This window comes from Stomoxys calcitrans, chromosome 3, assembly GCF_963082655.1.
Source record: "Stomoxys calcitrans chromosome 3, idStoCalc2.1, whole genome shotgun sequence".
Lineage (NCBI taxonomy): Eukaryota > Metazoa > Arthropoda > Insecta > Diptera > Muscidae > Stomoxys > Stomoxys calcitrans.
The window spans coordinates 34897577-34923810 of record NC_081554.1 but is presented as its reverse complement, the minus strand read 5'-3'; the positions used below and the strand labels follow the sequence as shown (position 1 = coordinate 34923810).

General features: G+C 38.2%; 1 protein-coding gene across 2 annotated transcripts in view; it reads right to left on the bottom strand.

Annotated features, from left to right (window-relative positions):
• LOC106083240 (uncharacterized) overlaps window positions 1–22480 on the bottom strand; it is a 440964-nt gene extending 418484 nt beyond the window's left edge. For both annotated transcript variants that reach the window (XM_013246151.2, XM_013246152.2), the window contains exon 1: window positions 22209–22480. The gene's annotated coding sequence lies outside the window, so the exon portion shown is untranslated. The remainder of the gene's footprint in view (window positions 1–22208) is intronic.
• Window positions 22481–26234: the final 3754 nt, after the last annotated feature.

The following is a 26234-nucleotide window of genomic DNA, read 5'->3' as shown; positions in this document are numbered from 1 at the left end:
TTTTTTAATAATTTATTACATTCTTACTTGAAATTTTAAAGTTCTTTGGAAAGTAACTTACAACGTGAAGAATGCGTGCACAAGTATTTAAAAAAGACTTCAGTCTGTAAAGACTTTACAATAGCGTAGACCTTTTAAATGTGAAGTAGAATAGTTGATTTTTTCTCTTTTGAGATCTCCTTTTCAGATCAGCTAACTTTTAGTGATTATATAAGACTACTAGCTGGAGAGTGCTCGCTCCGCTGCGCCTTCTTTCACTCTCGTATTTTATCTGAGCCCTATACTGGCACGCATAGGAAATAAGTCCTGATTGGGGGTGCTTGTAAGGCCTCTCTGATATTTCCCCCCAATGTGGATATCATATTGGTGTTGTCCTCCCAAATGCCTTCCATTTGAACCTTATGTTGCTAAGGTCGGTAATTATATCCCCTATTATGATTATTGGTTCATATTTTCATTTGGCGGGCTTTGGAGTTGGTTCGGGCCACCTAGATATCCCACCCTAAATATCGATACCAAATAAACAAATTAAATTTATTTAAATCGCTCCACCCATTTGAAAATAGGGTAAGGGGAGGGTACGCCCATTAAAGTTTGGATGATAAAAAGACTTCATTCTCTTGGTTTTGGTGGTGGATTGGTGTAGCCAAACCCCTTGCCCCGGAAGTGAATATCAGATTCATACTTTGCAAATGCAAATTTTGCCCATGAACATTCCACTAAGGAACAGGGGCAAACTTCTCACATATCAATAAGTGCAGTCCGATTCAAGTTTTAAGCTCAATGATAAGGGGCCTCCTTGCCAGCATTAGGAGGGGAAAACCACCGTTGAAAAGTTTTTCTGATGGTCTCGCCAGGATTCGAACCCAGGCGTTCAGCGTCATAGGCGGACATGCTAACCTCTGCGCTGCGGTGGCCTCCTCATACTTTACTACCAAAAACTACATTTGAGCTACATATATATGTGTGGTTTAGGGGGAGTTTATGAGGCGCCCCTGAAACACTTGCTGATATCAGATTTGAGCCCCTTATTGCTGTAGTCCACAAACATAACTAGTTGTATGTAGTGTGGAGCGGCCACCCACGCACCTAGCCCTGAACGAAAATCAGCATCGTGCTGATATATGTGCTCCAATTTGGGGGAATTTATAAAGTGAGACGACTCCCAAACACTTTGCCTCAACATTGGATATCTATTGGGATGCCCAAAAAGTAATTGCGGATTTTTCATATAGTCGGCGTTGACATATTTTTTCACAGCTTGTGAGTCTGTAATTGCACTCTTTCTTCTGTCAGTTATCAGCTGCTACTTTTAGCTTGCTTTAGAAAAAAAGTGTAAAAAAGTATATTTGATTAAAGTTCATTCTAAGTTTTATTAAAAATGCATTTACTTTCTTTTAAAAAATCCGCAATTACTTTTTGGGCAACCCAATAAATCGTTATTTACTTCCAAATACCTATTATTTGAGCGCCTTATTACCATAGTAGGCAGTAAAATTGGAGGGCGTTGAGGGGGCGTATCCCAAAATAATATCCCCATCAAGCTAGAGCATGATTTTGTTTCCATAATGATTCCATAATGTCAAGAATTTAGAAGGTGGCGATCAAGATTCGAACTTATCAAAATAAAGGGTGATTTTTTTGAGGTTAGGATTTTCATGCATTAGTATTTGACAGATCACGTGGGATTTCAGACATGGTGTCAAAGAGAAAGATGCTCAGTATGCTTTGACATTTCATCATGAATAGACTTACTAACGAGCAACGCTTGCAAATCATTGAATTTTATTACCAAAATCAGTGTTCGGTTCGAAATGTGTTCATTCACCGTAACGTTGCGTCCAACAGCATCTTTGAAAAAATACGGTCCAATGATTCCACCAGCGTACAAACCACACCAAACGGTGCATTTTTCGGGATGCATGGCAGTTCTTGAACGGCTTCTGGTTGCTCTTCACTCCAAATGCGGCAATTTTGCTTATTTACGTAGCCATTCAACCAGAAATGAGCCTCATCGCTGAACAAAATTTGTCAAAATTTGAACACATTTCGAACCGAACACTGATTTTGGTAATAAAATTCAATGATTTGCAAGCGTTGCTCGTTAGTAAGTCTATTCATGATGAAATGTCAAAGCATACTGAGCATCTTTCTCTTTGACACCATGTCTGAAATCCCATGTGATCTGTCAAATACTAATGCATGAAAATCCTAACCTCAAAAAAATCAATATATATACCCTACACCACCACTGTGATACAAGGTATTATAACTTTGTGCATTTGTTTGCAACGTTTAGAAGAAGGAAAGCTATACCCATTGATAAGTATACCGATCGGCCTAGAATCACTTCCTGGACCGATGTAGCTATGTCCGTCCGTCCGTCCGTCTGTCTGTCCATGTTTTCTTGTGATCAAGTTAAAGGTCGCATTTATTGTCCGATTGTCATGTCAAGTCTCTTTTTTGGCCCAAGGACGAACGCTATTGATTTTGAACGAAATCGGTTCAGATTTAGATATAGCTTCCATATACATCTTTCATTCGATATGACCTTATAAGGCTGTAGAAGCCACAATTTTGGTCCGATCTTTAAAAAATTTGGCATGGGGTATTTTATTCAACGTCCCCATATGTGTGCAAAATTTCATAAAAATCGGTTCAGATTTAGATATAGCTCCCATATATGTCTTTCATCCGATATGGAATTTTATGGGGGGAGGGGGAAAAGATGTAGTGCTTATTGACATTTGTCTTAAATCTTTGGATGTCAAAGTGGGTGGGAAAAACATTAGCCGGAAGTCGAATCCACATACGAACGGTTCGGGCGAAATAATAATTCTCTCTATAATGCATTGTGCGGTCCGCTGGCCAATCAATTACAATCAGGTGTGAGTTCCTGGAATGTCTAGTATCCCTGACACACATCCTTACATGAGGGTAAACAGTGTACTCTATTACCAAAGACATTTTATTGCCGTCCTATTCTATCCTGATCGGCCTTCATATATTATATTTAATTCCTTTGTTTTGGTTAGGATGGGACGAGGAGGATTGCCCTCTCACACTTCCTTTCAGTTGAATACAATATATTCTCGGTCATCCTACATGACAGTTTGGTATTGTTTTAATTGAAAGGAGGGGGTTGGGTCCCCCAACGCTAAGATTTAAAAGACAATTTATTTGAGTCCTTTATTGTCGCGATCTACATGTCCTGCTGAACGGCAGGACGGCAGGGCATGACCATACTTGAATCTTTATATCAACATTAGATTCGAACTCTAATGTCCTATACCTTTCTTTTAATTCCCATGTTATCCCGCTAGAACTAAACGTCGTATTGAAGGGTATTTAGTGGGGGGCCGGTCCCAGATTCAACAAGGCCCACTCAGATCCAACTCCGAAGTCTTAGGGTTGACTTCGGAGTTGAATCTGGGTCCTTTCACTTGACACCCATTTTGAGACGTTGGCCATTCATGCCCGTTTTAGGGGTTTTTGTGGTTGGGGAAGCCCCTTAGACACCTTGGACCAAATTCTTACAACTAATGTGTACTCAACTTGCAAACACCTTTCATTTGACACCCATATTGTCCCAATCGGTAAATATGTCCTAATTTTTTATTTCAGATTTATACTCTGCTTTTAAATACCTTTCATTTGATACACATATTGCCCTAACCGGTAAAAGTGTCCCGTTGGGTGCTGTTTTTGGGGGTGGGGGACCTCCCCGACAACTAGGATGACATTTTAATGCCAAGTTTGTACTCTACTCCTAAATACCTTTCATTTGATACCCATATTGACCCAATAGGCAAACATGTCCGTTCGGGTGGGTTTTGGGATGGAGCATCCCCCCAGGTTATTTCATACACTTGTGCAAGCTGCCATATAGACCGATCTCTCGATTTAAGGTTTTGGGCCCATAAAAGGTGCATTTATCGCCCCATTTCGCCAAAATTTGGGACAGTGCTTTGTGTTAGGCTCTTCGACATTTTTCTGCAACTTGACCAAAACGGTCCAGATTTGGATATAGCTGCCACGTAGGCTGATATCTCGACTTAAAGTTTTGGCCCCATAAAAGGCGCATTTATAATCCGACTTCGCTGAAATTTGACACAGTGACTTATGTTAGGCTTTTCGACATCCGTGTCATGTATGGATCAGATCGGTTTATTTTAAGATATAGCTACTGTAGTTATTAGTATTTGGTCTAAATCGGAACATATTTCAATATAACTGCTATGGGACATAAGGTATGCAATTTTCACCGAATTTTGATGAAAGGTGGTTTACATATGTATATCCGAGATGGTGGGTATCCAAAGTTCGGCCCGGCCGAACTTAACGCCTCTGTACTTGTTTCATTATTTCCGATTTATCTGATACTCATATTGCCATAACCGGTAAAATTGTCCTGCTGGGTGCTGTTTTTGTGGGTGGGGGACCTCCCCGACTACTAGGGTGACATTTTAATGCCAAGTTCGTGTTCTACTCCTAAATACCTTTCATTTGATACCCATATTGACCCAATAGGCAAACATGTCCGTTCGGGTGGGTTTGGGGATGGGGCGTCCCCCCAGTTTATTTCACCCCCAAATTTTGTACCACTTTCGTGTTTTTGGGGTACCATAAGTTTTCGTGCAAAGTTTCACTTATATCGGTGCACCCATCTCCGAAATCTGGCGTTTATGAAAGTCTAGATATGGGCGAGGGTCCGCCCCCTAAGGATATGAAAAAATTTGGTACTCTAATTTCACCGGGGGTCAAACCGTATTACGAACGAAATCGGTGAATATATGCAGCAGATATTGGGCAGAGGACCCTTATTTGCTATACTATAATGGCGATATCAGGTTATGGATCGATTCAGGCCATACTTGGCTCGGATGTTGGAGACCATAGTGTAAGTCATATAACAAAATTTTCAATCAAATTGGAGAAGAATCGGGAGATCGGTTTATATGTATATGTATATAAGTTCATAAACCGATTCAAACCACACTTGCCATAGTTATTGGAAGTCATAACAAACCACTCCGCGCAAAATTTCAGCCACATCGGTCGAAAATTGCGCACTGTAATGGCTCAAGAAGTCAAGACCCGCGATGGGTTTATGGCAGCTATATTAGGTTATGAACCGATTTCTGCCATATTTGGCACAATTGTTGTAAGTCCTTCGGACTTGCCTTGGACCAAATTCCTATATACTCATCTTCCATACACTTTTCATTTGATATCCACAATGTCCTAATTGGTAAATATGTCCTGCTGAGGCTTTTGGGGGGGGTGGGGAGGCCCCCAGACAAAAAGGTATACATTTTTATGTCATATTTGTACTCTATCGCTTTGCACTGATTTGATATGACCGATATGAACCGATTTCGAGAATACTTGGCACAGTTGTTGTAAGTTTTAACAAGGCGCTATGTGCAAAATTTCAAATTTTCTATATATATATTCCTGATCGTCATGACATTTTAAGTGGGTCTAGCCTTGACCATCCATCTGTCTGTCTGTCCGTCCGTATGTCTGTCGAAAGCACGCTTATTTTCGAAAGGGTAAAGCTAGGCGCTTAAAATATCGCACAAATACTTCAGATTAGTGTAGGTCGTTTGGGACTGTAAATGGTCGGTCCATGTCTTGATATAGCTGCCATATAATCTGAACTTGGGTCTTGACTTCTTGAGCTTCTGGAGGGCGAAATTCTTATCCGATTTGGCTGAAATTTTGCATGACGTGTTTTGTTATGATATCCAATAACTGTGCCAAGTATGGTTCAAATCGGTCTTTAACCTGATATAGCTGCCATATAAACCGATCTGGGGTCTTGACTTCTTGAGCCTCCAGAGTGCGCAATTCTTATCCGATTGGAATGAAATTTTGCATGACGTGTTTTGTTATGATATCCAACAACTGTGTCAAGTATGGTTCGAATCGGTTCATAACCTGATAAAGCTGTCATATAAACCGATCTTGGGTCTTGACTTCTTGAGCCTCTAGAGGGCGCCATTCTTATCTGATTTGAATGAATTTTTGCACGAAGTATTTTGTTATGATATCCAACAACTGTGCCAAGTATGTTTCAAATCGGTTCATAACCTGATATAGCTGTCATATAATCAGATCTGTGGACTTGACTTCTTGAGCTTCACGTAGTGTTTCGCTATCACTTTAAACGACTGTGCCAAGTGGGACTTAAATCGGTTCACAATCTTATATAGCTGGCATATAAACCGATCTCCCGATGAGATATCATGAGATTTTAGATGGCGGAATTCTTATCCGATTGGAATGAAATTTTGCACGACGTGTTTCGCTATGATTTCCAACAACTGTGCTAAGTATGGTTCAAATCGGTCAATAACCTGATATAGCTGTCATATAAACCGATCTTGAATGTTGACTTCTTGAGCCACTAGAGGGCGCAATTCTTATCCGATTTGAATGAAATTTTGCACGAAGTATTTTGTTACGATATCTAGCAACTGTGCCAAGTATCGTCTAAATCGAGAGATAACCTGATATACCCACCATATAAACCGATCTCTCGATTATATACCTTCAGCTTCTAGAGGGCGCAATTCTTATCCAATGTGGTTGAAATTTGACATATGTCGTTTTGATATGACTTTTAACATCTATGCCAAGTATGAACTAAATCGGTTGATAACCTGATATAGCTGCCATATAAACCGGTCTCTCAATTTGACCCTCTGAGCACAGAGGGCCTAACCCTCTGTTAGGCACAATTTTTACTCGACTTGCCTGAAATTGTTGAGGTGGTATTTTTTTATGACTTCTAACAGCCATGACGAGCACAGTCCATATCGGCCAATAACTTTATGAGGCTCATATATATATATATTGGGTTGCCCAAAATTAATTGCGGATTTTTCATATAGTCGGCGTTGACAAATTTTTTCACAGCTTGTGACTCTGTAATTGCATTCTTTCTTCTGTCAGTTATCAGCTGTTACTTTTAGCTTGCTTTAGAAAAAAAGTGTACAAAAAGTATATTTGATTAAAGTTCATTCTAAGTTTTATTAAAAATGCATTTACTTTCTTTTAAAAAATCCGCAATTACTTTTTGGGCAACCCAATATATTGTAAAAGTCATTCAAAGACTTGCCAAATACGATCTATGGTGAAGAGTATATAGAATTCGGCCCGGACGAACTTTTACTTGTTTTGAGTCATATGGTTTCCTTACTTCTGGAATTATCCAAACGGAGTATATGCACCAATCGCCAGATTCAGTTTATAATTTAACTGATAATCAGGGATTATAATACGCAATCCCTTATGGAATCTTGTCTCAGACACAGTTTCCTCGACTCGTATTCTCAACGTATTCATATTAATGACAACATTAATCGGCCAAATTTTCCGTTGGACATTTTCCTATGAAACTTTTAATTCTTCCGTAATCATTGCCCATATATACTTTGAATATTCTGAGTATATCAAGATGTAAAACCTAGAGTTTCACGGATTGATTTCTCATTATTTCAAACAAAAATAGTATAAAATCATTGCTAAGGATTTGCATTCTTGAATTCCCATAATAAAAAGTTCTATATTAACATTTCGCTACAAAATTAAGAAAATTAAAACATTCCCATACTTTTCAGTTCAGTTTACTGTACCCTAACCAGTATTCTCTTTTGTACGTTTAAACACGTACTTTATCAAATCGATTTCGGTAAATGTATCAAATAGTCCAGTCCACAAATAAAATACCATTAAAAATCAATATTAACCCTATTTTGAGAAACAAAGGAAAGTATCGACAACAAGGAATCCAATATGGGTACCAATGAAACAAGGATTAACAATAAAATCCTTTCAGATTTCGTGCAGGGGGAGCATGCATTTACATTCACACCATACATCAGTTCGAAAAGATATGTGGGTGTGTGGGTTTGTTATATACTGCGAACACTCCGAAACATGGAGGGACGAACCGACGAAACCGAGTAAGCTTGGCACGGAAGTAAAAGGGCAATAACAGATTACAACAGTCAACGGCAAAAAGTAGACTTACAGCTAACAAATGTACAAAGCAAATAGTAGTTAATTAATCACTGTAGTCATTTTTAACGTTATAATCTTTAAAACAGCTAAGTAAACAAACAGCAAATTGATGGCACGAGTAGTAAGTAAGCCATCCAACCATGGATTGGATTTTCCTGTCTCCCAAAGGACCTCTGCCATACTCACAGGCCCTGGCCAACACACATATATGTCTACTATGGGCGGCTGCTTCGAAATGAAAATCGAAATGTTGTTCCTTCTAAGTAAACAATTTTAAGCGCAGACCGATGTAAACACTTTGAAATGCTATAAGTGGCGGTGTCCACATACAAAGCGAGCATATGTGTGTGTGTGTGTGTGCGTCTAACTTAATGTGATTGATTGGGTTAAAACAAATATGCAATGAATGAAATTCAATTAATTTTCCTGTTTGTATTATTTTGAGCAATGAGAGTGAAGTGCTACACTTCACAATTTATTGCACTGAATTAGTGCACGTGTGGCATTGCATACCCAACAACACTTTTGAGGTATTTAATGCACTTTTTTTGTAACACTTCTGATAAGAGCAAACACTGATGCATTTTTTTGTACCCACCACCATGGGATGGTGATAAACATGCAAACATTTTATGATCGCAGACGAGCTCGTGTAACACTCGTAGACGATTCCTCTGTCATGCGAAGTTGACGAATGTTCTGGCAGAGTGTCACATATGTTGCTAACGAGTAATTCAGAAGAGTCTCGCAAGACTCGTGTGGACGAGTAAAAAATTAATTGGTTATTACTTGCCTGGACGAGTACCTAATAAGTGTAAAATTCATTAAATATATTTGAAAGATCTAAAAATGCATTTCAAAATTATTTTGTTCATCAAAACCTAAGCGAGTAAAATCATGTTAAATTCGGACGGGCCGAATCTTGGGAACCCACCCCTATGGATTCTGCTAATATAGGGGAGCTTAATATGGTTATAGACCCATTTGAACGGCATCTTACACAGTTGTTGAGAGTCATAACAGAACACTATGTGCAAAATTTCAGCCAAATCGGACAAAACTTGCGGCTTATAGGGGCTCAAGAAGTCAAATCGGTAGACCGGTTTATATGAGACTTATATAAGGTTATAGACCTAATTGGACGGTACTTGGCGCAGTTGTTGAAAGTCACAACGGAACACTATGTGCAAAATTTCAGCCAAATCAGATGAAAATTTAGGCTTCTAGGGGCTGAAGAAGTTAAATCGGGAGACCGGTTTGTATGGGAGCTATATCTCAATCTGAACCGATATGGCCCATTTGCAATCCCCAATGATCTACATCAATATTAAGTATCTGTGCAAAATTTTAAGTTGCTAGCTATACGCGTTCGACCGCTATCGTGATTTCGACAGACGAACGGACATGGCTAGATCGAATCAGAATGTCGAGACGATCTAGAATATATACATTTTATGGGGTTCTACATCAATATTTAGAGGTGTTACAAACGGAATGACTAGATTAGTATACCCCCAGCCTATGGTGGCGGGTATAAAAACTACGAAACAATTAAAAGCGCATTAAGTTCGAAATTTCCATACCCGCCATCATATTTTTATCAAAATTTATTATAACACTACTATATCCATATTATTGCCCAAATATAGTCTGATCTTAATCATATTGTATTTGGTTCAGGTGCCGAAAGGCTCGGTACGAGTAGCAGTCGAAATTTCAATCGGATAATAAATATGTCGTTCAGTGATTAAGCCCTAATTCGGATTATCGATATATATGACAGCTATATCTGAACCATATATGGATTGAATGTCGGGAGTCTTAAAGCAGCTCACTGTTTCAAATTTCAGCAAAATCGGATAATAAATCCGCCGTTTTATGATCTTTAGACTCCAAAGCTAAAGATCGGTCTCTATCGCAGCTATATTTCCATATATTCCGATCTGGACCATATTTGGGACAGATGTTGGGAATCTTAATTGAACCCACTGCTCCAAATTTCAGGGAGGTCTGGTAATAAATGCGCCTCTTATAAGCCTTAGACCCAAAATCGGCAGATCGATCTATATGACAGTTAAATCGAAATATGTTCGGATCTGAACCATTTTTGTTTTGGATAACGACGGGCCTAATAAAACTCACTGCTCTGAGTTTCAGAATCGGAGATAAATGCGCCTTTATGGTTTTAAGACCCTAAAGCTGAAGATGGGTCCCTATGTCCAAATATAGTCCGATATGGACTATATTTAGGACAGATGTTGAGTCTCGATACAACTCGCTATTCCAAATTTCAGCAAAGTCGGGTAATTAATGCGCCTGTTATAGGCCTAAGACCAAGACAAAAACGGCAGATCGATCTATATGTCAGTTAAATCTAAATATGTTCGGATTTGAACCATTTTTGTTTCGAATATGGAATATGGTCCGATATGGACCATATTCGGGATAGGTGTTGAGAGTCTTGGTACAACTCACTGTTTCGAATTTCAGCGAAATCGGGTAATAAATGCGCCTCTTATATGCCTAAGGCCCAAAATCGGCAGACCGATCTATATGACAGTGAAATCCAAATATGTTCGGATGTGGACCATTTTTTGGTTCGGATATCGGTTGGCCTAATAAAACACACAGCTCTGAGTTTCAGAATCGGAGAATAAATACAGCTTTATGGTCTTAAGACCCTAAAGCTTAAGATCGGTCCCTGTGTCTAAATATAGTCCGATATGGACTATATTCGGGACAGATGTTGAGTCTCGATACAACTCGCTATTCCAAATTTCAGCAAAGTAGGGTAATAAATGCACCTGTTATAGGCTTAGGCCTATTACAGCAGATAGTTCTATATGGCAGCTATATCCATATCTGTTCCGATCTGGACCATGTTTGGTTCGGATATCGGCGGGCCTAATTAAACTCACTATGCCAAATTTCAGAAGTATTTGTGAAAGACAGACGAACGGAAATGGATAAATCGACTTGGAATTTTAAGACGACATATTTGTTTTGTTGGGTCTCAGATCAATATTTTGATGTGGTACAAACGGAATGACGAAAATTAGGGATTTTACTTGTTTGTTATACCCACCACCAAAAGATGAGGGTATATTTATTTTGTTATTCCGTTTGCAACACATCGAAATATCCATTTCCGCCCCTATAAAGTTTATATATTCTTGATCGTCGTAAAAGACGATCTAGCCATGTCCGTCCCCTTATACGTCTTTCTGACTATGGATATTGACCTGAAACTTTGCACAGATTCTTTTTTGTCCATAGACAGGTTAAGTTCGAAGAAGGGCTATATCAGACTATATCTTGATGTAGGCCCCATATAGACCGATCTGCCGATTAAAGGTCTTAGGCCCATAAAAGCCACATTTTTATGTCCAATTTAGATGAAATTCGAGACAGTGAGTTCTGTTAGGCCACTCAACATCCTTCTTTAATTTGGCCCCGATCGGTCCAGATTTGGATATAGCTGCCATATAAACTGATTTCTCGATTTTAAGTCTTAGGCCCATAAAAGGCGCATTTATTGTCCGATTTCGTCGAAATTTGGGACAGTGAGTTGTGTAAGGCCAATTTGGTCCAGATTTGGATATAGTAGCGATATAGACCGATTTCTCAATATAATGTCTTGGGCCCATAAATGGCGCATTTATTGCCTGATTTCGCCGAAATTTGGGACAGTGAGTTGTGTTAGGCCCTTCGGTATATTTTTTCAATTTGGCCCAGATCGGCCCAAATTTGGATATAGCTGCCATATAGACCGATCTCTCGATTTTAAGTCTTAGGACTATTAAAGGCCCATTTATTGTCCGATTTCGTCGAAATTTGGGACAGTGAGTTGTGTTAGGCCCTTCGGTATGTGTTTTCAATTTGGTCCAGATCGGCCCAAATTTGGATATAGCTGCCATATAGACCAATCTCTCGATTTTAGTTCTTGGGCCCATAAAAGGCGCATTTATTGTCCGATTTCTTCGAAATTTGGGACAGTGAGTTTTGTTGAGCCCTTTTTCTCAATTTGGTTCAGATGGGTCCAGATTTGGATATGGTTGCGATATATACAAATCTGCCGATTTAAGGTATTTAAGGTATTTGGTCCACAAATAGCGCATTTATTGTCCGATTTCGATTAAAGCTTTTCAACATGCGTGTCCCTTATGGTTCAGATCGGTTTATAGTTGGATAAAGCAGCACAAAAAGAACAATTATCGGCACCCCTATTTTCAAAATAGGGTTTATGTTTTTTGACTTATGGCATTCCAATGGAATATACAAGTATAACATATAAGTACAGAGACTACAGAAACATTGATTATAACTCACTAGTTGTGAAATTGGCAACGTTGAGTTTATGTCTTGCGTGGATAAACAGTCTGCATTTCTTCAACGTAATGTGAGTCAGATTTTCGACAAATGTGTTCCAATAAAGACCCGAACTGTTTTTTTTTCGAATGGGAATCAGTGGTTTGATAATGATATTAAAGTATTGATACGTAAAAGAGATTGTGCGTACTCTCGACGGAAGCGTTTTAGAACACCTGAACTCTTCAATGATTACAAGCGTGCAAGGAATTAGACCACTTCTTGTATAAATACGAAGAAAATCGCTTATTTTGGTCGTACATTTCAAGAGGCATTGTACACGAAAGATTCTTGGAGACACATTAAGTCAATTGGAATAGAAAGTGATAATGCATCAATTGGTAGACATTGATTTAGATGAGATTACCAGGAGTTTCTTGAACATATCTTTCCCTGAGGCAAACGTACATTTCTACGACAGTGAATTTAGTTACGTAAACCATAGTAGTAACAACACCTCACCAGATCTACGTTTTGATCTTGAGCGTTTTGAACAAAGCGATATCGTTGGAGCTGTAGAATCTATTAAGTCTAATGTTCTTGGTACTGATGACATTGACCTGAGATTTTTTAGGAAAATTCTACCCTTTATTCTTCCGTATAGGAGTTGCTATCTACAATCTTAAAAACAGGCGAGAATAGTCACAATACCAAAGAATAACCAGGAATTTAGGCCAATAGCAATACATCCATACATCTCTAAGATATTTGAGACTCTAGTCAACTGGAAAATATCAGGATATATTGCGAATAATTCGCTGTTAACAGAATTTCAATCTGGTTTCCGGCCAAAGCACAGTTGCACTACTGCACTTTTGAAAGTACAATAGTTGAAGATGTAAGGAGTGATATTGTCAGCGATAATGTTACCTTTCTTGTTCTTTTAGATCATTCGAAGGCATTCGATTCCGTTGATCCCAATATACTTTGCCTTAAACTGGAACATTTATTTCAATTTTCCGAAAGAACAACGGATCTTTTATTTTCCTATCTATCGAATAGAAGCCAATCGGTATGTGTTGATAGCCGGTGTTCTAGTTATCAAGATCAAAACGTAGGTCTGGTGAGGTGTTTTTACGGTTTGCGTAACTAAATTCACTGTCGTAGAAATGTACGTTTGGCTCGGGAAAAGATATATTCAAGAAACTCCTGTTAATCTCATCTAAATCAACATGCCTACCAATTGATGCATTATCAATTCCTATTCCAATTCACTTAATATGTCTCCAAGAATCTTTCGTGTTCAATGTCTCTTGAAATTTACGACTAAAATAAGTTATTTTCTTCGTCTTTATACAAGAAGTGGTCTGATTATACAAGAAGTGACTTGCACGCTTGTAATCATTGAAGAGTTCAGGTGTTCCACAGGGGTCTCTATTGGGCCCACTCCTTTTTTTCTTATATATCGCAATGACGTTCCTGGACAGTTGCGCAACTGTGGTATTCATATATATGCCGATTACATACACCTGTATATGAGCTCCTCGCCGGAGAGGCTGATCGATGGCGTACTTTGCCTTAATAGTGACTTGGATAGGATAAAAACATGGCCAAACGCCAACGGACTACTTTAAAATGCAACAAAGTCAAAGTGCCTTGTAATTGGTAGGCATCGGATGACAATGCTTACCAATCTTGATGTGATAATTGCTTGAGCCCCAATTGAGATTGTTTCATCTGCAAGAAACCTTGGATTGGAGTTTGATGATAGACTTTCATGGAAGAATCATGTCAGTGCGACAGTGGGCAGAACCTACGACGTTTTACGAAATATATATATGAGTCCACAGTATATCTCTTTGTCAATAAGAATGCCTTTGGCTAGGATATTTATTCTGCCGAAACTATTATACTCTTGCGAGGTTTTTATTTTTGTACGGCGCATAATATTTTTTGTACTTCGTATTCATATACTCCCCGTTTGTTTGTTGCCTTCTAAAATGTTTTAATTAATTAAATTCTTAGAGACAACTTCAATTTATGCGATTGGCTTTGTTTTTCTCCCCAGCCAAAAAAAAAATTCTATTCCAAACGAAATTGACTTCCATAAAACTCAATCAACACTTTTTCTTACTTAACACCATCCTTGTTGGAGTCACTGGCACACCGGTGTGTCACCACAAAAACAGGGTATTTTGCTTTTCAATTAAGTTGCAGCAGGCCCACCACCATCACCCACTACACACAGGGTTGGAAAATGTAGCCGACAATTTTGTGGGAGAAAAAAAAAAACACCCTAAATTTGAGGCGGATTTGGTTCTATCCCCAACCTTAATCAATTTAAATGAAAATAATCGATATAGGTTTTGTATGAATCGATAGAGATATAGACAAATGAATGGGCTAGTGGGTGTCGAGTGGAACAACCACCAGCTAGATTGTTCCAAATACATACGATTGTATGCACTCCGTCATTCGTTCATTCATTAATACAATCGACAAAAGTATTTTAACACTTAAACGCTTTTGAGGCGGCAAAATTCCTTACAAACGCACATACACTGATACAATGTCGGGGCCCTCAACTATGCAACATCAGCATCCTCATCATCCGTGAAGAGTGTTTTTTTGAACAATTTGTTTTTACCTTAGGATACCTAGCGCCACGACACTATGTCGATTGCTGCTTGAGCAGCCGTAATTGCGATGGAAGTGCGGATAGACAAATCGACAATGGGTCTGACGAAGGAAGTTTCTGCGGCTGAGAGACAAAGCGATTTTACACTTAAACAATCATGCTGTCACACCCGCCACTTTTCAAGTGACTGCAATTGTTCTTGTGTTTCTCTAACACTCGCACATAGATCATACATACATATGTAGACAAACGATTTGAAAGGGGGCATTATTAAGAACTATATGTTGTGAAGGTCTAAAACCAGCAAACACTGTTTATGGAAAAATGTGCTATTCCCACTTCTGACTGATGTAAAAGGTTGGTTGGTATTGCCAATGGATCAAATTGGTATCAACTTTAATTGTATTTCCCATATAAATCGATCTCCTGATTTGACTCCAATCAGGAGCCAAGAAGGCAGAAAATATGTACGATGACTTCTAGTTTGACTTATAATGTCCAGCAAGCAAAAGATGCAATTTTAACCCGACTTAGTTAAAATTCTTCACCATGTCTTCTGTATTGACTTCCAACATCCATATCTAGTATAGTCCCAAATGGCTTTAAGCTCCTTTATAAACCATATTCCGTTTTGAGTTCTTTAGCTTTATTAATTTTATTACCAAGTATCACTAGACTCATTGGTCTCCTTGATAATGAGCCTTGTAATAAAGTCTCATGTTATAACCCATTCTTCATCTATTCACTCCGCTATCCACATGTCTGTATGTAAATTCACCCAAGAGGAAAATTAATTCTTTACTCTTTTCAGAGATTTTCTTCGCATGGATTTGTGTATTTGATATCGACAGATAGGTATTCAATTTGTGTTTGTTATTCAATGATTGTGTTGCTGCGTGCGGTGATATCCCACCTAGGTGTTGAGGGCAACATAACACTTTTTCCCCCCTTCAATCACTTTATTTCAAAAGCAATCATGCTCCAACTCTTGTGTGAGTATGCTTGCATGGGCTTCACACCCAGGACATTTCAGCGGCGCTGACTGAAGACAAATTGTTTTTTAAACTGTCAGCAATTTTGGAACAACCCAAAAACCTCCGTAATCTGTCAAATGCTTAAATGTTTGCACTGAGGTATGTTCCTTCACGCACTGTTGAAATGCAGACAGTTGCCATGTGTTCAAGTCAAAGGATAACTGTTAAAAGGTTCCCCAGTTGAGATTTCCAATGAGAGGTTGGGGTCATTCACAAAATGTAGTCTTCTACTGCTGCTGCTGCTGCTGATTGTGAGTAAGGGTTCGACAGGATAATTCAAACAGTTAGCTTGTATGCCTGAGGAATGACAAATTCTTTAATTTATAACCTTTTAGCTTGGCCAAATTGAGAATTGAACATCAAATTATGAATTTTTTATTCGCAGCACGTTTCTAGTTTGTAATTGGATATCTATTTCACCTGAATTAAAATAACATCATTTTAAATAGCAAAAAACACAGTGGTCTGCTAAGTTCGGCTGGGCCGAATCTTACATACCCTCCATCATGGATCGCATTTGTCGAGTTCTAAGCGCAGTATCTCTTTTAAGGCAAACAAAGAATATTGAATAAGAAATGTTATGCTATAGGAGCTGTATCAAGTTATAGTCCGATTCGGACTATAAATGAATGCTGAACATTGTAAAAGTCATTGTGTAATATTTCAGTTCATTCGAATGAAAAATGGGCCTTGTGGGGTCTCAAGAAGCTATATCGGGAGATCGGTTTACATGGGGGCTGTATCAAGCTATTGATCATTTCATACCATATTAAACACTTATGTTGAAAGTCATGAGAAAAGCCGTTGTACAAAATTTCTGCCAAATAGGATGAGAATTGCACCCACTAGAGGCTCAAGAAGTCAAGATCCCAGATCGGTTTATATGGAAGTTAGATCAGGTTATGTACCGATTTGCGCCATACATAGCATAGTTATTGGAAGTCATAACAAAACACCTCATGCAAAATTTCAACCAAATCGGATGAGAGTTGCGCGCTCTATTGGCGCAAGAAGTCAAGATCCAAGATCGGTTAATATGACAGCTATACCAGATTATGAACCGCTATGTCAAGCGGTTCAATCTTAGGCGATCTAGCCATGTTCGTCCGTCTGTCTGTTGAAATCACGCTACAGTCTTTAAAAATAGAGATATTGAGCTGAAATTTTGCACAGATTCTTTTTTTGTCATATAGACCGATCCGCCTATTTAGGGCCTTGGGCCCATAAAAGCCACATTTATTATCCGATTTTGCTGAAACTTGGGACAGTGAGTTGTGTTCAATTTGGTCCAGATCGGTCAAGATTTGGATATAGCTGCCATATGGACCGATCTTTTAGGCCCACTTAAGGCGCATTTATGGTCCGATGTAGCCGAAATTGGGGGCAATGAGTTAAAATGAGCCCCTCGACTTCTGCAATATGGCACAGATCAGTCTAGATTTTAGGTCCATAAAAGCCACATTAATTATCCGATTTTGCTGAAATTTGGTGAGTTGTGTTAGACCCTTTGATATCCTTCTTGAATTTGGCCCAGATCGGTCTAGATTTGGATATAGCTGCCATATAGACAGATCTCTTCATTTAAAGTTTTGGGCCCATAAAAGGCGCATTTATTGTCCGATGTCGCCGAAGTTTGGGACGGTGAGTTAGGTTAAGCCCTTCGACATTTTTCTTCAATTTGGCACAGATCGGTAAAGATTTGAATAAGCTGCCATACAGACCGATCTCTTGATTTAAGTTTTTGGGCCCATAAAAGCCGCATTTATTGTCCGATGTCGCTGAAATTTGGGACGGTGAGTTAGGTTAAGCCCTTCGACATTCTTCTTCAATTTGGCTCAGATCGGTCCAGATTTGGATATAGCAGCCAAATATGTCAAGCTTTAAGATGGAGTTGTCATTTGGCAGAAGGGTTGTCTAATCCCCAAATATAAAAGGTAAGGTAATTTGAGTTTTCTAAGGGCTCAAGAAGTCAAATAAAGAAGTATAAACCAATTCGGATTATACTTGGCATGGATGATGAAAAACATTGCACAAGGCCAAATTTCAGCCAAATCGGATTATAATTGGGGCTTCTAAGGGCTCCAGAAGTCAAATCCGGTGATCGGTTTATATGCGGACTATAACTGTTTATAGACCGATTCGCATCACACTTGGCATGGATGTTGAGAGTCGTAACACAAGTCTTTGTTATATGGGGGCTTTATCTGTTTAAAGACCGATTCGGATAATACTTGGCATGGATGTTGGAAGTCGTAACTCAAGTCATTGTTCCAAATCAAGTAAATTTCAGGCAAATCGAATGAAACTTGAGACGAACGGACATGGCTAGATCGACTCAGAATGTCACCGCTTGAACAGCTAGTTTTCTTATTTTCAACTAAATTATATATTTTTTTCGTCTTTCTCTGCAAGAAAATGTGTTTGTAAATGGAAACGTACAGCAATCTCTTTTAAAACTAGAGGTTTTATATTCTTGAAATATCGGCCCTTTACCATTAAAACGACGTAAGTAACAACAAGTTAAAGAGCGTCAAGTTCGACCGGTCCGAACTTTATATACCCTCCCCCATAGATCGCATATGACAAATTCTTTGAATGACTTTTACAGATATATAAAAGCTATACGAAGTTATAGACCTATATGGATCGTACTTGTCATAGATGTTAAAAGTTATAGAAAAATACCACCACCAATATATCATGCAAATCGAATAATAATTGAGCCCTTCAAAGGTTCAGGAAGTCAAATTGGGATTGGTTTATATGGCTGCTATATCAGGTTATAGACTGATTTAGACCGTACTTGGCACAGTTATGCTACGTGCAAAAAGTCGGGAGATCGGAGAGAGACGGACGTACATGGCTAGATCGACTTAAAGTGTCATGAGGACCAAGAAAATATATACTTTATGGGGTCTTAGACGAATATTTCGAGGTCTTACGAAATAAGTATAACGCTGTGGTGTAGGGTATAAAAAACAAACTATACAGAATAAGCCTTGGAATGAATTCATCTCAACTAAATAAAAAACAAATGAAAAGGCATTAAGTTCGACCGGGCCGAACTTTGGATACCCACCATATCGGATATATATGTAAAACCCCTTTCATCATAATCCGATGAAAATTGGATAACTTAAGCACCCAAATTCAGCACGGACTAATATATATAAGTCACTATTCAATTTTGTGGAACAAAATATTGGTCTTTTTGGTCAGCTATATCCCGATATAAACCGATCTGAACCATATTAATTTCGGATATTGGGTGGCTCAGAGCAACTCACTGTTTCAAAGTTCAGCTAACTTTGATAAACAGTTAAGCTTTTATTGGCTTCAGACCCCTTATCGGCAGATCGGTCTATATGACAGCTATATCTAACTATAGCCCGATCTGAACCATATTTGGGTCCTATATTGGGAGACCTAAAGCTACTCACTGTTTCAAATTTCAGCGAAATCGGGTAATACATAAAGCTTTTATGGGTATCAGACTCTTTTATCGGGAGATCGGTCTATATGGCAGCTATATCTAAATACAGTCCCATTTGTACCATATCTAAATCAGTTGTCGGGAGACTTTAAATAACCCACTGCTTCAAATTTCAGCGAAATCGGGTAATAAATAAAGCTTTTATTGGCTTTAGACCCCTTTTCGGCAGATCGGTCTATATGACAGCTATATCTTAATATAGTCCGATCAAAACCATATTTAGGCCCTATGTTGGGAAGCCTAAAACTACTCACTGTTTAAAATTTCAGCGAAATTTAATCAAAAATAAAGCTTTTACGGGCTTCAGACCCTTTATCGGGAGATCGGTCTATATGGCAGCTATATATAAATATAGTTCGATCTGAACCATATCTAAGTCAGATTTTGGGAGGCTTTAAATAACCCACTGTTTTAAATTTCGGCAAAATCGGGTAATAAATAAAGCTTTTATGGGTTTATGACCCTTTATCGGTAGATCGGTCTATACGGCAGCTATATCAAAATATAGCCCGATCTGAACCATATTTGGATCCTATGTTGGGAGGCCTAAAGCTACTCATCGTTCTAAATTTCAGCGAAATCGGGTAATAAATAAAGCACGGATATCGTTAAATCGTCTTAGAATTTTACGACGATCCGAAATATATATACTTTGTAGGGTCGGAAATTTATATTTCGATGTGTTGGAAACAGAATTAATAAATGAATATACCCCCTATCCTAAAGCTATGTTGATGAAATATTGCACACGTATTGGGATGTCAATAAAACCATCTCATGAAAAATTTTTCTAAAGATCGGACCAAAATTGTGGCTTTTACAGTTTTAAAGGGCTATGTTGGCCAAAATATATAAGGGAGCTATATCTAAATCTGGACCGATTGTTATGAAACTTTACACACATATGAGGACGTTGAAAAAAACGCTTCATGCCAAATTTTGTAAAGATCCGACCAAAATTGCGGCTTCTACAGCCTTATAAAGCCATATCGGATGAGAAATATATATGGGAGCTATATCTAAATCTGGACCGATTGTTATAAAACTTTACACACATATGAGGACGTTGAATAAAACGCTCCATGCCAAATTTTATAAAAATTGGACCAAAATTGTGCCTGCTACAGCCTTAAACAACTATATCGGATAAAAGATATATATGGGAGCTATATATAAATCTGATCCGCTTATAATGAAATTTTGCACACATATTGGAACATCACAAAAAGCACTTTGTGCCAAATTTTGTAAAGATCGAATCAAAATTACGCCTTCTACAGCCTTAATAGGTCAAATCGGATGAAAGATATATATGGGAGCTATATCTAAATGTGGACCAATTTCAATAAAATTTTGCCAGCATTTTGGGTCTTTAAAAAAAAGCACTTTGTGCCAAATTTTGTGAGGATCGGACCAAAATTGTGGCTTCTACAGATTTAAAAGGCCACATCGGATGAAAAATATACATGGGAGGTATATCTGAATCTGGACCGATTTTTTTCAAAATCAATAGCGCTTGTCCTTGGACCAAAAATCGTACAACAAATGCGACCTGTTCCCTGATTACAACAATACATGGACAGACAGACAGACGGGCATAGCTTAATCGTATCAAGAGGTGATTTTAAGCCGATCCGCATACTTATCAATGGGTCTAGCTCTTCTCCTTCTAAGCGTTGAAAACAAATGCACAAATCTATAATACCCTGTACCACAGTAGTGGTGTATAGTATAAACAGTTGAATCGCACAAGATCTAGGCGGCCAATTGACCGGTTCCGAAAAAATTGGATATCATATCATCACGATAGAGCTCACCATTCATTGTTACGTTACGATTCGCACCATCTTGGAAGAAGTACGGTCCAATGATGGCACCAGCCCATAAACCTTACCAAACTATGACTTTTTCTGGGTGCATTGGTAGCTCTTACAATGCTTCTGGCTGATCTTCTGCTTATTTACGTAAACAAATTGCAAATTTTGCCCATGACCATTCCACTAAGGAACAGGGGCAAACTTCTCAGATAACAATGAGTGCAGTCCGATTCAAGTTTAAGCTCAATGATAAGGGGCCTCCCTTTTATAGCCGCGTCCGAACGGCGTGACGCAGTGCGACACCTCTTTGGAGAGAAGTTTTATATGGCATAGTATCTCACAAATGTTGCCAGCATTAGGAGGGGACAACCACCGCTGAAAATTTTTTTCTGATGGTCCCGCCAAGATTCGAACCCAGGCATTCACTGTCATAGGCGGACTTGCTAACCTCTGAGCTATGGTGGCCTCCCACGTACCTATTGAGCTAAAAATGAGCTACGTCGTATAAGGGAAGAAGCGCGCGATGAAGTTTCTTGGCAGAGCACGCATTTTGATAATAAATTTTAATAATTTCCAAGCATTGTTCGCTTGTAAAACGATTCAAAGTTAAATTACAGGCCAAACTGAAGATGTTTGACCGTGAAACAAAACCCAAAAAGTGCGTGAGCTGTTTAAACCAGTGTTGCCAAAAAGATATTAGCCAAAAAAAATAACCCTTTACTATAAGTTTCAACCAAAATCGAAAATTCCCCACAGTGTCATTAACATATTTTTGGCGGTTATGGAACTATTCCCGCAAAAAGTAGACCCACTACTAGCTCTAAGCCTATGCAAATTACCTTATTAGCAATAAATGATTTATGTGTATTTCCATGTTATAAACCTACCTTTGAAGTGAGTTTATTTTCTGAAGGTTATTCCGGTAAGAGATATTGTATAAGGCTTAGCTCTAATTCGAATACATTGGGGCTCAGATATATTCACGAAATATCATTTGATTGGGATGTAATTATGGTTCATTAATATTTTTAAATTTCCAACTTTGAAATGGCAATTTTATGCTGATGGCAGTGCATTGTAAATTAACACATTTTGACATTCACAAATATTTTCAGTTGCATATTCTTCTAAAACACTTTTTAATCTTCAAGAATTTCAAAACAAAGTAATTTGTAATTTGCTTTTCTTTTTTTTAACAATTATTTTCTTTAAGACTTCATTCAAAACTTTGTTTTTTCTTTATGTAAAAATCTGTTACACTAACCCACTTTAAATGCAATTTGTTGTTGTATTTCACTTTTATTTTTAAATTTGTTGGCGAAATATTTCTATGGCCCAAAAACAAGATCACTCAAAATTATGTTGTGTGTATTTTCTTTGCTATATTTCACCACTAAACTGCATTTCTTTTTTTATTTATTCGTTTGTATGTGTGTGTGTATGTATATATGTGTTGGTCGGATTTTCAATATAATTATGTTTCAAAAAAAAAAAATTTTTTTTTTCTTCACTAATGCCAAATATGTCAGGCGGTCATTATAAACCGACAGATACTGCTCTTCTTATAAGAATAGCACGCAGTTTACAAACTGCACAGACTTCACACAGATGTCTTGAAGAAAGCCCACAAAAGATACAAACTGTTATGCTGCTTCTCTCAATGCAAGCAATCGTAAGCAACCGGCAACTATTTTATCCGTTATAGCTAGCTGAACGGTTTCACAGCGCGTTTGTGACTAAATGGTGCTACAGCAGAAACAGTTCGTGGGCGACGACGAGAGCGACATAGCAATTTAGCAGAGCCGAAGTCACACATGTTGTTTCAGGCATATGGGCTCGGTGGTCTTGTACGCGCGCTCACTCACAAACTTTGCTCTGTAGAAAATGCATGCGGGAAAAAACGAAAACATTTTTCAGCAAGCACGACCCAGAAGAACACACGACAGGCATTAACTGTAATAACAACAACAGAGGGCCGTATTTTTTTTTTTGTAGGCAGGCATCCCCAGCCTATGAGGGCTGACAACTAGAACAGCTGACATTCGAACGCACATAAACAAAAAAAAAACAAACAACTCATTGTGGCCGTACTCTCTGCTTGAATCCAGTCAAACAATCCACCAACCAAGCTGTTGTTGTTTTTCACAGTATAACAGTGTGTAACCTTAAGTAAACAAATGATTTTTTACGAGGATGGCACGAGCCCTCTCACATGTATCATGCTAACTGTGAGTATGTGTTGGCGGTCTCCTGCTCATCTCTGTAAATACAACATTGAACAACTGAGAGTAACATATGCGCCATTAACATGGAGTGGGAGAGCAAGAAGAGTCAACTATGTTCGCTTCGAACTTATAGAGCTCAATAACGGAATTCGATTTAAATTAAATTTATGTTACCTTGCGGATGGTAATACAAAATAAGCAAGTATTGTAAGGTTGTGGAATATAAGAAATATTGCAATAAAATTTTAAGAATCTTAAAAAACATAATCAATGTTGAAAGAAAGAGGAATATAAGGACTGTTTCAAATAATCGAAGCGTTTTCATCTTTAGAATTTTTAAATCTAAAGAAAAGTTAATAAGTGTGCCATAACACACGAAGATCATGTTTTTGGCATATATAGGATGTAGGTTGCCCAAAAATTAATTGCGGATTTTTCATATAGTCGGCGTTGACAAATTTTTTCACAGCTTGTGACTCTGTAATTCTTTCTTCTGTCAGTTATCAGCTGTTACTTTTAGCTTGCTTTAGAAAAAAAGTATAAAAAAAGTATATTTGATTAAAGTTCATTCTAAGTTTTATTAAAAATGCATTTACTTTCTTTTAAAAAATCCGCAATTACTTTTCGGACAACCCAATAAATATTTATAATATCTCTAGGCTGGTACTATATTCGTTTTTCACAGGAGAAAACGCATGTTTTTGACGGTTACTTTTTTGAAACACTTAAAAAATCTCAATGACAATATAATACTTTTATGAAAATATTTTTAAAAGTATTGAGGGAATATCCTACTGAATAAAATCAGCAAGTTTTTATACCCTCCACCATAGGAAGGGGGGTATACCAGTTTCGTCATTCCATTTGTAACACATCGAAATATTGATCTGAGACCCATCAAAGTATACATATTCTTGATCGCCTTGAAATTTTTAACTCGATTTAGCCATGTCCGTCCGTCTGTTTGTCAGTTAAAAAACACGCAAACTTTCGAAGGAGTAAAGCTAGGTGCTTGAAATTTTGCATAAATACAATACTTCTTATTAGTGCAGTTAGGTTGGGATTGAAAATGCGCCAAATCGGCCCATGTTTTGGTATAGCTTCCATCAGGGACGTTGCCAGGATTTTATTTTTGGGGGAGGCCACACCACATTTTTTCAAAATCGAAAATTTTCAAAAATCTTACTGTGAAAGGAAAGATTCTTAATTTTTTTTTTTTTTTTTGAAAATTGTGGTCGTTACTTGTTCCAGAAACTGACCCATAGGCGGTGACATTTGGTCATAAAGTCAGAGCTGAATTTTGTACTAATTGCGAATGTCTTAGTTTTATAGCTTCAGTACTTTGATGAATTTTTATACCCACCACCAAGGATGGGGCTATATTCATTTTGTCATCGAAATATCCTTTTCCGACCCTATAAAGTAGCGGAAAAATCTAAGACGATCTAGCCATGTCCGTCCGTCTGTCTGTTGAAATTATTCTGCCGTCTTCAAAAATAGAGATATTGAGCTGAAACTTTGCACAGATTCTTTTTTTGTCCATAAGCAGGTTAAGCTCGAAGATGGACTATATCGGACTTTATCTTGATAAAGCCCCCATATAGACCGATCCACCGATTTAGGGTCTTAGGCTCATAAAAGCCACATTCATTATCCGATTTTGCTGCAATTTGGAACAGTGAGTTGTGTTAGGCCCTTCGACATTCTTCTTCAATTTGGCCCAGATCGGTCCAGACTTGGATATAGCTGGCATATAGACCGATCTCTCCCATAAAAGGTGAATTTATTGTCCGATTTTGCTAAAATTTGGGACAGTGAGTTGCGTTAGTCCCCTTGACATCTTTCTTCGATTTGGCCCAGATCGGTCCAGATTTGGATATAGCTGCCATATAGACCGATATCTCGATATAAGGTTTTGGGCCCATAAAAAGCGCATTTATTGTCGAATGTCGCCGAAATTTGGGATAGTGAGTTTACTTATGTGCCTTAACATACTTCTGCAATATGGCACAGATTGGTCCAGATTTGGATATAGCTGTCATATAGACCTATCCCTGGATTAAAATTTTGGACCCACAAAAGGCAAATTTATTGTCCAATGTCGCCGAAATTTGGGACAGTGAGTTGTGTTAAGTCCTTCGACATCCTTCTTCAACTTGGCCAGGATCGGTCCAGATTTGAATAAAGCTGCCATATAGACCGATTTAAGGTTTTGGGTCCATAGAAGGCTTATTGTCCGATTTCGCCGAAATTTGGGACACTTTTGCTTTAGGCCCCTTGACATATTTCTGCAATATGGCACAGATCGCCATATAGACCGATCTCTCGATTTAAGGTTTTGGGCCCATTAAACGCGAATTTATTATCCGATTTTGCCGAAGTTGGGGACAGTGAGTTTTGTTAGGCCCTTCAACATCCTTCTGCGATTTGGCTAAGATCGGTCCAGATTTGAATATAACTGCCATATAGACCGATCTCTCGATTTAAGGCTCATAAAAGGCGCATTTATTGTCCAATGTCGCCGAAATTTGGGACAGTGAGTTGTGTTAGGCCCTTTGACATTCGTCTTCAATTTGACTCAGATCGGTCCAGATTTTGATATAGCTGGCATATAGACCGATATCTCGATTTAAAGTTTTGACCCCATAAAAGACGCACTTATAATCCGATTTCACTGAAATTTGACAC